Source organism: Pelmatolapia mariae, linkage group LG9 (genome assembly GCF_036321145.2).
Source record: "Pelmatolapia mariae isolate MD_Pm_ZW linkage group LG9, Pm_UMD_F_2, whole genome shotgun sequence".
In the NCBI taxonomy this organism is placed as follows: domain Eukaryota; kingdom Metazoa; phylum Chordata; class Actinopteri; order Cichliformes; family Cichlidae; genus Pelmatolapia; species Pelmatolapia mariae.
The window spans coordinates 6,092,367-6,102,499 of NC_086235.1; the positions used below are offsets into that span (position 1 = coordinate 6,092,367).

General features: G+C 42.0%; 1 pseudogene; it reads right to left on the bottom strand.

Annotated features, from left to right (window-relative positions):
* Nucleotides 1–385: 385 nt before the first annotated feature.
* Nucleotides 386–2,656, bottom strand: LOC134635087 (kelch-like protein 10; annotated as a pseudogene).
* Between the last annotated feature and the right edge of the window lie 7,477 nt (nt 2,657–10,133).

Below are 10,133 nucleotides of genomic sequence, written 5' to 3' on the forward strand. Positions count from 1 at the left end.
TCCCTCGCTGGTGTCTGATCTTCTTTTGTGCCTCTTTGCTGACTTTATGAACGCCCAATTAGGATAACCGCATGTTTTGAGTGCTTCCTTTACGTGTGTGTGTGTGTGTGTGTGTGTGTGTGTGTGTGTGTGTGTGTGTGTGTGTGTGTGTGTGTTCCTCTTTTCTTTTTTTTTTTTTTTTCCCCTCAGGCTTAGAGGGAACATGTTCTGCCCAGCAGACGTGTTGGGTTTCCAGAGTCCAGCAATTTATTTACAGTGCCCTCCATCATACGTGAAACTTAACAAAACGACCAAGCTTTTGTAACTCCATCAAGCACTTCTACTCAATCAAATACCATTAGCAGTTTATTTTGCACAATAATATAATTCATAGTATGATAAAGCTTCATTCCTCCATTTTATCCTCTTCCTCACTGGGGAGTTCCAGGGAGTAACGAGGAGCAGCACACTCAGCCATGTTGTTCAGCCCGTACACCACACAGCAACTCAGTGCACTGCGGGAGATCTCCATGTCACAGGAATCAGACCAGGCCCCAGTCTTGACATTATAGTATTCAACATTAGGGGTGGTGGTGAAGCCGTTGTAGCCCCCTGCAACAAACAGGCAGCCATCCATCACAGAGATGCCAAAGTTGCTGCGGGGGCTCAGCATGGGGGGTATATCCAGCCAGGTGTTGGTGTCAGGATGGTATGCCTCGACAGTCTGCAGACAAGCAGTTCCACTGAAACCACCTACCTATATGAGGAAAACAGAAATGTGAAGATGAGGAAGCTCTAAGCCATTTATTAGAAAGACAGACAGATGATGGCAAATTAAAATATCTTCTATTAATAATTTATTTTCATGACTCTGTGTCCTACTGTCGTTGCACATGATCATTGTGCTTACTGCAAATACATGGCCTGCAAAGGTGATGACCCTGAGGCCGCTGCGCCTGCTGCCCATTCTTCTGATCAGAGTCCATTGGTTGGCTCTCGGGTTATAACTTTCAGCAGATGAGAGACACTTAGTTCCAGTGAAACCACCACAGATGTAGATCTGGAGTCATAAATATATGTAAGGGTTCATGTAGACAAGTATACAAAAACACGAGTTTAATATATAGCACACATATTTTAAGGACACCAGACAGCTGGCAGCAAACAGATAAAACTCTATGAAGTGAAGCCATTTTTCATGAAGCGTGTTTGAAGTATACTTTTCTTTTACATTTCCATAAAGAAAAAAAGACATTTATATAATTCAGTGTTCAAATATCAATCCTGTCACAGTAGCTCCAGTTTCTCCAAAAAAAGAAAAAAACAATTGAAACACATAAAAGCAGCGCCACCTACTTTGTGGTGGAGGGTCGCGCAGCTAGCGTCACTCCGTCGCTTGTGCATGGATGCAATTAAAGTCCACTGGTTGGTGCTTGGCTGATAGTGTTCAACACTCTTGAGTCTGCTGTGCCCATCAAAACCTCCCATGGCGTATATGTACCCGTCCATGGTAGTTACGCTGACGTAGGACCGACATGCATGCATTGGCGCCACCTCCTGCCAGTTGTGTGTGTGGTCAGGTCAAGCTCTGCACGGTGTTGAACTGCTTTTTTCTGTCCCTGCCACCCACACAGTAAACTGATCCATCCATGAAAGCGACACCCTGATAGGCCCGAAGTACTTCGCTAACATTAGGTATATTCACCCAGCGGTTTGCACTGATGTTGTAGGCCTCTATGCTATTGATGAGACTGTCTTTACTGCAGCCTCCAACAGCATAGATGATAGAGGAGGGCAGGCAAGGACGGGCCAGAGGGTTGCAGAGCAGGTGGTCGGATACCTTTAACCTGAGGTCAAACAAAGTCTCTAAAGTACGGAGGAGAATTATTCGACACTCTTTACTCCTGTTCACTATTTCATGTCCAGATAAGATTCCCATGATGTAATGTGGATTAATCAAAGCCAGCCTGACCTGCACAGAGACACGAGGACAAACCTTTGAATTAAACTGTCTATAACAGGGCCTGTCATTATGTTGCCAACACATTTCCTAAACAGGAAAACATCATTAGCTAACTTGTCCAAATGCATAATAATGAATACAATTAAAAGAAGCATGAAAAACATGAATACATACTCAGATGTTCATAACTATTTTTAAACAGATCTCAGATATATGAAAAACTGTAATATTCATGTTTGGGCTACTGTAAATTACGAGTTTAACTCTATCCTTCCTATTATTTTAGATTAAAATCCTCAAATACATTTGAGCAGTTGCTCCCTTACTTACTTTGGACAGAAGCAGAGGCATGTACTCTCTGCGTTGATCTGGTGCAAAGGCGATCCAGCAAAGGACGGCCTCGTACACGGTTTTCTCCTGCTTCACAATGAGCCGGTCATTCTCAATGATTTTAACGAGTTTGTTTGCAGAGAGTGTCAGGAATTCATCAGAGGTGGCGACGACATCCTCAAAATGGTTCAGTATGAAGAGGAAGGCCTTCTCCCTCAGCTGTGGGTTGTAGTAGAGGTCTGTAAACCCCCAGATGCCGATGCAGTTCTGTGGGGTCATTTGCTTCTCCCAGAAGTCGCTGCAGGCTTGTGTGATACCTGTTATTCCAAACCTGTCTGCTGCTATTAAAAGCTCTTGCACATTATCTCCAATGCATGGCTCCATTAAAAACCAGACTGCCTAAAACTAAATCTGAGCCCTGGCTGAACGACATGACCCGAGTTGTCAGACGCGACTGCCGTTGAGCTGAGCGCAAGTGGAAAAAGGACAAACTACAAGTGTCATTCCAGATGCTGAAGGACTGTTGGCGTCAATATCAAAGAACTGTAAAAGACGCCAAAAGAAAACACTTATCTGACATTATTTTGTCAAACTGCCACAACCCGCGTGTTTTATTTAAAACTATTAACTCTGTTCTTAGTGCACCATATACTGACTGTATCGAGCCCTCATCAGAAGCCTGTGAAAATTTTTTTACACTTTTTTATTGAGAAGGTCTCCTCCACAAGGGCTCAAATCTGTCCTTGTGCTCATGACCTCTCAGTCTCTGTTTCCTGCTCTGCTGTCTTTGACAGGTTTGAGCCTGTGACTCTGTCCTTTTTAAAGGAGACTCTTGGTCGTCTTAAGCCTGCAGGGTCTCCAAATGATGCTGTCCCTCCTCGACTTTTAAAAGAGGTGCTGCCTACAGTTGGTCCTTTGGTTCTTAAGCTGGTAAACCACAGTCTGATGTCAGGTGTTGTCCCTAAAGATTTTAAACATGCAGTAGTCAAACCCCTGATTAAAAAACCTGCTCTTGATTCTACGGTTCTTGCAAATTACAGGCCTATCTCCAAACTACTCTTTCTTTCCAAAATGCTTGAAAAGGTAGTTTACAGCCAAATAATGGCCTTCCTGGAAAAGCAAAATGTGTTAGAGGTTTTCCAATCTGGTTTTAAACCCTTTCACAGCACTGAATCAGCCCTTTTAAAAGTTTTTAATGACATATTTTTAGCGACTGATGCTGGTGACTGTGTTGTTCTTGTGCTTTTAGATTTGACAGCTGCGTTTGATACCGTGGGTTATGCCATTTTATTCCCTCGTTTGGAGCACTGGGTGGGCATTAGGGGCACAGCACTGGAGTGGTTCAGGTCTTACTTGGCGGGGCAAACTTTTTGTGTCAGTCTTGGTGACTATGTGTCGTCCTCCGCTCCCCTCTTGTGTGGTGTCCCACAGGGCTCAGTTCTAGGCCCCCTCCTCTTCTCTTTATATCTGCTTCCTCTTGGTTCTGTACTGAGAAAGCACGGCATTGCTTTCCACTTTTATGCTGATGACTGTCAGATCTAGGTCTCTAAAGAAAAAAGGCAGATACCTTACACAGCCATTACTTCAGTGTCTCGATGACATTAAGGCTTGGATGTCTTTTAACTTTTTAAAATTCAATGATAAAAAGACAGAGGTGATGGTTTTTGGTAGCCCCACTGAGACCCCCAATGTGTATTTAGATTCCTTGGCCCAGTATGTTAAGCCAACTGTCACAAACCTGGGGGTCAAAGTGGACTGTGATCTGAAGTTTAATAATCAAATTAAGGCAGTGGTAAGCTGCTTTCACCTCAGGCAGCTGGCAAAAATAAAGCCAATTCTTTCACGGCAGCACTTTGAGACAGTGATCCACGCCTTTGTTAGCACTCGGCTGGATTACTGTAATGCACTTTATATTGGGGTCAGCGCATCATATATTAGTCATCTACAGAGGGTGCAAAATGCCGCAGCTCGTCTTTTCACCGGCAGTCGAAAGTTTGAGCACATTTCCCCTGTTTTAGCTTCACTTCACTGGCTGCCCATTTCTTTTAGGATTCGTTTTAAAATTCTTTTATTTGCTTTTAAAGCTCTCCATGGCCTCGCCCCATCGTATCTCTCTGAGCTGCTACAGCCTTATACACCCACCCGCTCTCTCAGGTCAGCTGATCAGCTGCTCCTGAATGTACCCAGGACTGGGCGTAAACTTAGAGGAGATCGTGCTTTTGCTGTAGCAAGTCCAAAACTGTGGAACGAGCTTCCTTTAGAGATTAGACAGGCCAGTTCTTTATCTGTTTTTAAGTCACTCTTGAAAACCCACCTCTTTACCCTGGCCTTTGACACCACGTGAGATGTTGGTTTTTATTTTTATTTCAGTTGTTTTTAGGTGATTCTATGCTGTTTTATCTCGTTTTTGTTTTAATATAGGGCTGTTTTAATTTTATGTATTATGTGTTTTATTTATTTATTTTTGCTGTTTTCTGTTATTCTATTGTTTTAACTTATTTTCTGTACAGCACTTTGTTCCTGTGCTGGGAATTTTAAAGTGCTTTATAAATAAAATTGGATTGGAAAATTGGATTATCATTCAATGATGAGCTCCACTGTACCAGGTGTCATATCGGCAATGTCAAAGACCCGACAGTCTGGGGTTAAGCAGTTCACAAAGAGAGTTCTGTGAGATGAGGGGAAAAAGTATTAATATGAGGTTTTCCACCCCCCATTCTGCAGTCATTAACTCACCTGAAATATCGGCTACAATTACACAAGATTATCTTGTGGACTTGAAATTCGGCGTCGACTACTCGGATCACGGCGTCACAAAGCTGTTGATTCAAGCGGAGCTCATTATACACCAAACTATTTCTCTTCATTTTTGCTCTTCAGTATGAAACTTTCACTTTTCCTGACTATTAGAAAAGCTCCTGTCTTTGCGGTGAGCTGAAGGTGAGTGAATGCACAATGACATCACAGAACGGTTACTGAACATTCTAAACAGAAAAGAGCCAAACTTCCCTGTTATAGTTTTAATAATGTCCATTTGCATGTATTTGTGCAGTGTAGTTTTACTACAGCAGTTTGTGTTGAGGGGGCCAAATTCATGTTTTATACTACAGTTAATCTGCACATTGAGAATACCGCTCTTAACCATGTTTTATTTTATACACTATAAAATGTTACAACATAAGCTCAGTTGACTAACACCAATACACAAAAACACTTTAAGACACTTGAAGTCTGAAATAACATTAGAGGTGTTTAAAAAGACAAATCAAGAGGCAAGAACACAAGTATGCATGATTAATGGCAAATAATAGTAGTAAAAATTGGACTTGACCCCTTAAATTGAGTATGGGTTGAATTGTATTTGAAGTCACATGCAGTTTTCTGTAGTCAGGACTCTTCCTCCATCCTTACAGCTTCTAAGGAGGATGTGAAAGTGTCTGTTTCCCCTTCATCTACCTGTGATTTTATATTAACAAAACCCACTGTGATATCTGGAATATAATATTTAAACTGGGGAATTTCGTAGATGTTGGATTAATCAAACCTAATAAAAAGACCCAAGAAGGAAGAGGCCTCTACTTAAAAAAATAATTTTAAATAATAATAGAAATGTAATCTATGGTCTCTAACCTGTGAAAAGGTCCAAGTTTCTTCATTACATTAAATAAAAGGCTTGAAAAATCTGATTTGCACATAGGACTTTTTTTTTATTGTGGATTTAATTTAAGTATATTTGCATTATATTGTATTGTTTAATTATATAGTGTATCAGACAACTGAAAATTAAATATGAGTTAAACAAATAACAAATAGCCTTCTCACAGAACTGTTCCTAAATAAAATGAAATAAACTGTTCCAAAATAATGACATGGGTCATTTTTCATGAGCTCATCCTGCAGGTTTGAGTTAGCAGGTGGGCTGGTGACTGTGAGAGGATTGACCACATGTGTCCTCTGGCTGGAGACACAGCTGGGAGCATTTTTGTAAATCCAACATGGAGCTGAGATAAGCTGGGAAGGAGCATACGGGAGATTTTGTTGAGGCAAAGGGTTATCAATCAGTGGAGACAAGAGGCCGCCTGCTGAGGGGAGCAGGGCCAGACTCCCAGTTATTCTGAGCAGCAGGGAAAGGTCATGGAGACTGTGGATGTGGGATTTGAGTTCTGTCCTCACCTGAGCTCACCCTCAGCAGTTTCTGCTTATACTCCTGACGAAAACAGGACGACTTAAACGAATTATACCTTTCTTATTATAAAAATATGTGTAGGCAGGAAACCTCTAGAGGTGGATGCACCAAAATGCAGAGTTCCCAACTTCAACGAATAACTGTCTGCCAACTGTGATAAGCAGCTTTTTACAGTGTGCTGACCCTCTGACCTCTTTTACTTCTTGCACTGTCAGACATGCTCCCAGCTATGTGTGCATGTTTTTAGCCAGTGGCTGCTTTCAGGGCTGAAGCATTAGCTGTAAACTGCTTCTAAACTTCTAAACATGTTTAAAGTCCGATATAAAAAGCAGTTTTTATCTCCTCAGGTAATGTAAGTCACTGAACTTGACCTCAAACACATCCAGGTGTTGCAACCTTTAAGTATTTTTCCTGCAGTTACCTGTGAAATAATATGGCATGCTGTATGGTAACTGTTATGATGAGTTCAGACATCAGTACTTAACTCTTACCTTCTGCTCTCATTAATAATGAGATGAACACAAGCATTCATACATCGTTTCCTAGGGGCTTGTTTTGCTGATGACTGTTGCATGTGTCCGTGTCTAACCTCTAGTTTCTTCTCTCTCCATGAGCGCCTCCTTCTAGCTGCTGATGTATTCAGTGAGTATGCCGCCTGTCCTCCAGCACTGTGGACAGGCGCCCGGTGTATTCTGCCAGCTGATGTTCCTCTAGATAAGTTCTGTCTTAACATTTATTGGTGGGCTCTGAGTCTTTGGGGGAAAGAATTATATAACATAGCAGAGATAATCCTCCTTAGGACCCGGCCTTTGCAGTCAACGTGGGCCGGGTCAGGGTGCACAATCAGAGTCTTGTCCATACATTCTGACTTTTTAACAGAAAAACTGTCACAATCAGTCAGAAAGTCTATTCTTTCTACTGGGCCGGAGTGAATGTCCATAGAACGAACCGCCTTCACCTCACTACTCTCAACCGTGAGAGAAAAACAGTCCCCATTACTATTTACAGGTGAAGCAATAGGGGTACAGTCAACATCACTCACCACTGCCTGCTGTTCTGACGAGTGGCTGGGCTCCAGCTGTAGCGTGGAATGATGGCGAAGGCGCCGCTTCCTGCTGGATGAGGGGGCTGAGGCGACAGGAGAAACTGGTGACAATGGAGAAATGACGTCCTCGTCCTCATCCTGCGACCACATTGCCACCAAGCTGGAGGCGGGTGAGCTAAGCGGCAAGTAGTGGAACTCTGTGGCCGCGGTGTGGAAACGCCTCTCCCCCGCGGTGATTGCTGCTGTGCAGTGGACGACTCCGCGGCGAGCTTCCTCCCACCATCCAAAGACATGCCCCACTATGTGTAGAACAACGTTTGACACACATGTGATGTCATTACATATGTATATAACTAAGTAACACATGTGAGATTGATAAAACATGTAAACAATACTTAAAATTAGAAGAAATTTCCATCACAGAACTGATGTAACTAAACAGAGATCCTAGTGTCAAATCCCAGCAAATGCTCTGATTCATTGTCATTGTTCTTTTGTTCTAATGTGCAGAGCTCGAGATCTTAAATGAAAGAAGAACTTTTTACATAAAGTCTCACTCAGCAAACTGTCGTCTGTAGGGATGCCATCTTTACATGTTCAGCACACTGAGGAGTGACAGAAAGAATGTGGCACCATCCTAAAAAATCTGTGTAGGTGGAAATTATTGGAGGATAACTGGGTTATGGAACTACTGTGCTCCTTTGTGTCAAATCTATCTGGTAAAACGTTTATGAGTAAATTTGATCTCTGATCACAAATCACCATCTAGAAGTTGATTAGATTTACTGGAGACCTGTTCAGTCCTTTATCATTAACTAGACATGCTTTGGATAGATTCAAAAATCAGCATTGGTTGAATCTTTAAATGGTCTCTTTTATTTTCAAACTAAGTCAGTTTTCAGTGGGTGACTTTGAGTTTCCACTTGAGGTGCATGTTTTTGGATAGCTGAAAAAGTAACTTTTACTTATAGAGTTCGTGCAAAATAAATAAATCAAGTCCAGTTTTACTCTCATATCGTCCAGCTTTTTGATTAGTTGTCTTCTTTCCTATCATACTTCTGACAATGCAATGTTCTATTACTTCCTGTTCCCTACTGCAGTCACACTCCTCTGTACAGTGTTTTCCTATTAAAAGTAATGTGCTATTAAAACCAGTGTGTCTGAATCTAAGTCGAGAGATAACCATCTACTCTCTCCTGTTTCTTCCTGTACTTCTCATGTCTCCCATTTTCCTTTGGATTTTGTAAAACCATCACACTTTCCTCTCTTCCCCCCATTGCTTTTACCAGCGTTCCTTCATGTTGTGTCGTATTCTACTCTTAATCTCGGTCCTACTACCACTAATGTCCATATCTGTTACTCCTCTTTCTCACTCTGCAGCTCTGTGCCTGCAGATGAGTCACGTGACCGCGCAGTAACAAGTCACAGCAGGACAGGAAGAAGGGGAAAAGTGCGTCTACCGCATAAGAAGAGGTGTTTGCACAGGCAGAGCTGCTTTTTCATCCACAGCGAGTAAAGTAGTGAACTCAGAGGAGAGAAACAAACCAAAGTATCGATCGTAAAGCACTACCAACGTTTGGATCGATATCTGCATCGATCTGCCCACCCTTGTCTCCTGGATCGTAGCTGAGATCAGCGTGAACCACGTGGGTCTCTGCTCCCTGATCTGTTTCCTGTGTTTGGAAAGAGTTCCAGCTTCATCACGGAGTTTCTCTCGGTTTGTGAGCTCATCTAAAGGTAAGCACCGAGCTAACTTTACTGTGAGTTCAGTTCATGTTGAGTTTAGCTCCTGAATGAGGTCTTCTGCTGCTCTCCTCGGTGTCTGTTCACAGTTTATTGTGAACACGTTGAGAGAAGAGTGAGAGAGTGTTTGGAGAAAAACACCAGCTAATCATTAGCTCAGCATGCTGGGAGAAGTTGGAGCAGAAAAGTCTTTTCATTGTCCCTGCAGCTGTTATTCTACACGCACCTTATCTCTACACTGTAGAGGTGTCAAACTCAAATACACAGTGGGCCAAAATTCAAAACTGGAACAAAGTCGCGGCCTAACATTAACATTTATTGAAAAAAACGTCTTCAATTATATACAGTGGGATGCAAAAGTTTGGTCAACCTTGTTAATAGTCATAATTTTCCTGTATAAATCGTTGGTTGTTACAATAAAAAATGTCAGTTAAATATATCATATAGGAGACACACACAGTGATATTTGAGAAGTGAAATGAAGTTTATTGGATTTACAGAAAGTGTGCAATAATTGTTTAAACAACATCAGGCAGGTGCATAAATTTGGGCACTTTTGTCATTTTATTGATTCCAAAACCTTTAGAACTAATTATTAAAACTCAAATTGGCTTGGTAAGCTCAGTGACCCCTGACCTACATACACAGGTGAATCCAATAATGAGAGTATATAAGGGGGTCAATTGTAAGTTTCCCTCCTCTTTTAATCTTCTCTAAAGAGTAGCAAATGGGGGTCTCAAAAAAACTCTCAAATGACCTGAAGACAAAGATTGTTCACCATCATGGTTTAGGGCAGTGGTTCCCAAGCTTTTTTTGCTGGGCCCCCCTTTGTTTTACAAGAAAAATGTCCGTGCCTCCGCGTGCACACGCACAAACACATCCTCCAA